Here is a 5,825-nt window from a genome sequence, read left to right as displayed (position 1 = left end):
TTTTTTTTTTTACTGTTGGGTTTTGAGAGCTCTTCATATATTCTGGTTAGAAGTCCATTGTTAGATAGGGATTTGCAAATATTTCTTCCCATTTTGTAGCTTCTCCTCCTCTTGATGTTGTCTTTTTCAAAGTGAAAGTTCTGAATTTTGATTCAACTCAACTTACCACTTTTTTCTTTTATGAATCATATTTTTGGTGTCATATCTAAGAATGCTTTGCCTAACGCCTAGTAACTAAGATTTTCTCCTGTCTTCTAACTAACTTTTTAATGTCTGTGGGGTATACAGCGGTATCTCCTCTTTTATTCCTGATATTGGTAATTTCTCTCTCTCTCTCATCAGTATGGCTAGAGGTTTATTAATTTTATCGATCAATTCAAAGAATCACTTTTGGTTTCATTTACCTTTTCTGTTTTTCTGTTTTCAATTTCAGTTATTTTTGCTCTTATGGCTTTCTTCTGCTTGTTTCTTTTTGCTCTCCTTTATATACCTTCTCACAGTAGAAGTACAGATTGTTAGCGTCAGACCTTCTTTTCAATATAAGCATGTGATGCTATAATTTTTCCTCTAATCACTGTTAGCTGAATCTCATATATTTTAATATTTTTTATTTTTCTTTTTGTTAAGTTCACAATATTTTCTAATTTCTCTTTGAGCCCTAGGTTATTTAGAAATGGGTTGTTTAGTTTTCAAGTGTTTGGAGACCTCCCTGTTAGCATTGTTATTGACTTCTAGTTATAATCCCATTATGGCCAGAAAAATACTTTACATGATTTCAATTCTTCTAAATTTGTTGAAGTTTGTTTTATGACCCTGGACATAATCTATTTTGGTAAACGTTCCATGTACACTTGAAAATAGAAATTGTATTACTGTGTTGGGGGAGTGTTCTATAAATTTTAATTAGATCCTGTTGGTTGATGGCATCATTCAGTTCTATATACTTCTGTGTATTTGCTGATTTTGTTTACTTGTTCTGTTGATTACTGGGAGAGGAGTTTTTAAATTTTCAACTCTAATCGTGGATCTGTCCATTTTTCCTTTGATATGTTTTTGCTCCGTGTATTTGGAAAACTGAACTGTTTATCAATATGTAATAGTCTTCTTTACCCCTGGAATTTTCTTTCCTCTGAAGTTAATTTGTCTGATATTACTATATCCACTTCAGCTTTCTTCTGAGTAGTTTTGCATGGTATTATCTTTTCCCATCCTTTTACATTTAACCCACCTATATCACACTTAAAAATAGGTTTTTTGAAGAAAGCATATAGTTGGATCTTTTTTTAAATCTATTTTGATAATTTATCTTTCAATTGTTGCATTTAGGCTATTTATACTTAATGTAATTATTACTATTTGGATTATTTCTTTCATTTTATTATTGGTTTCTGTTTGGTCTTTTGTTTATAATTTCACTAGCTTTACTTTCCAGCCTTCTTTTAGTTTATTTGGATATTACTTAGTATTCCACTTTGATTTTTTTCCACTAAATTTCTTTTTTTCTTAGTGGTTGCTCTAGGGCAGGATTGGCAAGTTTTTTTTTTGTTTTTTGTTTTGCAAAGGATGAGATATTAAATACGTTGGACTTTGTAGGCCCATAATGTCTGTTGCAACATTCAACTCTGATGCCATAGAATGAAAGCACCCACAGACAAAATGTATGAATGAAGTATAACTATGTTCCAATAAAACTTTATTTACAAAAACAGGTAGTGGACAGGATTTGGCCTATGGAATATGGTTTACTAATCCCTGTTCTAGGGATTATAAAATATATACTTTATATACTCCACTTGGAATTTGTATTTCACCACTTCAAGTCAACTGGAGAAACTTTACCACTACGTAGGTCTCTTTGCTTTGTCTCTTTTATGTTGTAGTTGTCATATGTATTACACCTACAAATACTGAAAACCCCGTGAGTCTTATAATTTCTATTTTCAATGGTTATAAACATTTTAAAGAACTCAAGAGAAGAATAATCTATGTTTACCATTTCTGTTGCTCTTCCTTCATCCTTGATGTCCCAAGTTTCTCCAGTTACCATTTCTCTTCTGTCTGAAGAACTTCCTTTAGCATTGCTTTTAGAGCTGATATGCTGGTAAAAATTCTTATACATTTTCTTCACCTAAGAATGTCTTTATTTCAAATTAATTCCTGAGTGATATTTTCATTGGGTATAAAATTTTGAGTTGACAGTTTTCTTTCAGCACTTTAATGTTAGTTTTTTCTGGCTTCATTTCTCATGAGAAATATGCAGCCATGAGTCATTGTTCCCTTATATGAACCATTTTTCTCTGGATGCTATTTTAAGTTTCCACAATTTGATTATGATGTGTCTGGTCATGGGTTTCTTTTGAATATATCCTGGTTGCTGTTCACCAAGCTTCTTGAATCTGTATGTTTGTCTTTTGCCAAATTTGGCAAATTCCTAATAATTTTTCTATTCCATATTTTTTCTCACCTTCTACAACTCTGTTGTCACAAATTAGACCTTTTTGTATTGTCCCACAGGTTTTTTTTTTCCACACATATTTTTTATTTGTTTAGAGTACATAATTTATATTAATCTATCTTCAAACTCTTTCCTCTGTCATTTCCTTTTTGATGTTAAATGTATACAGTGAATATTTTATTTTGGTTATTCCTGCTTTTCAGTTCTAATATTTCCATTCGGTTCTTTATATTTTTTCTTTGCTGAAACTTTCTAAATTTCCATTTCTTTCAAGAGCATTCTCCCTTTCTTCTTCCAGTATGGTTATATTAATTGCTTTGAAGTTTTTGTTTTAAATTCCAACACGTCTGTCATCTTGGGATTGGCTGTCTTTTCCCTAGAGAGTTTCTGGTATGCCGAGTAATTTTAGACTGTATACTGGATATTCTGATTATTTTGAGACTCTGGATCTTGTCAAAATCCTAGAGAATGGTTTTCTTTTTCTTTTTTTCTTTACTTTTTAAATGAGCAACCAACCAGGTTAGGTTCAGACAGCAACCTGTCTTCTTTGAATTGTGGTTCCAATGTTGGTTTAATTTTCTGTGGTGCTATTTGGATCAGTCATGCATGTGTACCACACAGTAGCCAGTCAGACCTGGACAGCAGTCCACCCTGTAGCTCAGTTCACAAAGCTTTGGTAAGCTGTCTTGGGTCAGATCTATGCTTGTGCAACTTAAGAGATGAGCCCAGGAGTTGACACACGACTCTATGGGACTCGTCTCTTGATTTCCTTCCTCTCTGCCTGACATTTTCTGGTTCTTTGGGGCTTACCTTCCTAATTCTCTGGCCAGAAAGTTGGGGCTTTCGTTTCTCTACTCTGTTGGGCATTTCTCACTATGTATCTGGGCCAAGCATCAAGAGGAGAAAGGAAAAAGCAAAGGAAATTTGCCTCACACTTGTGGGACCACAACTCCTGTGGTCAGATAACGGTTTTCCTCCCTCATAATTTTAAGTGCCTGTCCAGTCACTGTTGCTGTCATTGTGTTGCTTTTATTTTGGTTAAATAAAGAGAAAGATAAAAAAAAACAAAAAAACAAAAAAACTAGGAAACTTTCCACCATCCCTGACCCGTAGGAGTCCCTTTCCTGTTCCTCAGACCTTCAATACAGGGCTACAAGAGTTCTTTCAGTTCACACCTGATGTACATTTCTAGGTTTTAGGCTGCCTTTGAGTCCATTCTGGGCAATACTGGAGGAAAAGGGTGAACTCACCATTGGTTTAGTGGAACTTTGAATTCTGGTTTCTTTCTCCTTGCTACCATTTGCTCCTCTGAGATCTGAGATGGCTGTCCCATGCATTCCATCCAGGAACATGGGAAACACAGGGTGGGGTGTACTTTCTCCACATACAATTTGTGTGACCCTGGGCAAGTTACATAATCGCTCTATAACTTTTTTTTTTTTTTTTTAACACCTACAGCACTTGGTCTTCCTAGGTGGTCTCCCATCCAAGTACTAAGCTTAGCTTCCGAGATCAGATGAGATCGGGCGTGTTCAGGGTGGCATGGTCGCAGACTATACCTCTTGTCATCTTTAGAAGAGGATAATAGTTGCATCAACCTCAGAAGTTTGTCGTATAAGTTAAATGAGTTTATAGATACAAAGTACTTAGAATAGTGCTTGAACACAGTAAGCACTTAATACTAATTGCTTTTATTATTAGCAATTATCATAGAACTATTAGAATATACAGACGGGAAAAAGACAAAAATCACCCAAAACCCCAATGCCCAGAAGTGTAACATACATTATGGTTTTATATTATCTCAGATTTATCAGTCAAGATATATTTATCAACTGATTGGACAAATGAATAAGTTAAAGTATAGGACTGTATTCCCTGCCCCATCCCCCAAATTATGCATATTAGGGAATAGGCAGTAGGTCACGGGATGAAACCTTTTTGCCTCCAGCCCTTCCTACCCACTATTTCTCCCACCCCAAATGCTCATCCTTTCTCCCTTTTATCTGGTCAACTAGTACTTAGGCTTCTAGTTTCACATCCTTGGAGAAGGCTTTCCTGACCCCAAGCAAGACATAGATGCCCTGGTTAAATGCTTTCATGTCACTCTATACTTCTTAGCACTTATCACACTTTTATATAACCATATACTTATGAACCTCAAAGGACAAGTCCTCTCTTGCCCTGTACTCAAAGTTTTGCCTTTGCTCATCCTTCTCCCTCATATAATGATCCCGGGCCTCCTTACCTGTCCTGCAAGACCCTGTGGAAGTCTTTTTAGCAATAATCTGGGCAAATCTAATTATATAAATGGAGCTTCACACAGAACTGAGTTGACGAGGGCAATGAAGGCACATTTCTACTCCACATCCCAGAAATTCTAATTCAGTAAGAACTGAGGTGAGAGTAGGGTTCAAGAACATGCATTTTCAAAAGCTCCCCTGATGATTCTGATGCTAGTAGTCCACAGAAACATTCTCTGTGGTCGGAAACTTCTGACATGGCTTCCAATGATCCCTGCTGACAGTCACTAGGTTGGACCTGGTGACTGGTAAAAATGATGAGATGTCTCTTCTGTGGTTAGACTACAAAAGGTTATTTCACCTTGCTGATGTGGTCTCTTGCTCTGACAGACAGGGCTACCTGGGTGGCCTGTGACCAACAGTTAGCCAAGAAATGAGTTCCTCAGTCCAACCACCTATGAGGTAGTGAATCCTGCTGACAATCGCTGAGAGTGCTTGGAACCTAGTCTTCTCACTGGAACCTTGAGACAATATGGACTTGGCTAACACTTTGATTGTGGCTTTGTGAAAGATCCTGAAGCAGAAAACTCAGCAGTTAATAAATGTGTATTGTTTTAAGCCACTAAGTTTTAGGGTAATTTGTCTACAGCAATAGATAATACACTGCCTAGACTTACCTCTTTAAACCCCTTTCTATCCATCCATTTTGGAAGATGCACCTACGTGGAGAATTTCTGATCTCTCTTTAACAGGATTACAAGAAATACACACGGTATACATTGTCTCTGCTCCTCATGTGCATAAAGATGTACACCAGTCCAACTGCCATTTTTAGAGACTTTGGCATAATTTTTTAAGTGTCATCTGTTTCATGTCCATGAACTCTGAATTCTCATGAAGAGAATTCCTCCTCTACTTACCCTAAGACCATCTAAGATTGCTGCATGGCAGGGATCAGCGTGTAAGAGCGTGTGCAAGCAGTGATAAGATTCTTGGTTGGGAAGATTTTCCTGGTACCCTGGGCTTGGTTACACACGGAATCCCTAAATTCTGAACCAAATTTCATGGTCAAAAACTGAGCCCAGAAATGAGAGTTTTGTGTGGTTCTGATACAAAATGAAGCTGTC

Source organism: Pteropus alecto, unplaced genomic scaffold (assembly GCF_000325575.1).
Source record: "Pteropus alecto unplaced genomic scaffold, ASM32557v1 scaffold94, whole genome shotgun sequence".
Lineage (NCBI taxonomy): Eukaryota > Metazoa > Chordata > Mammalia > Chiroptera > Pteropodidae > Pteropus > Pteropus alecto.
Note: the sequence above shows the minus strand (reverse complement) of the source record.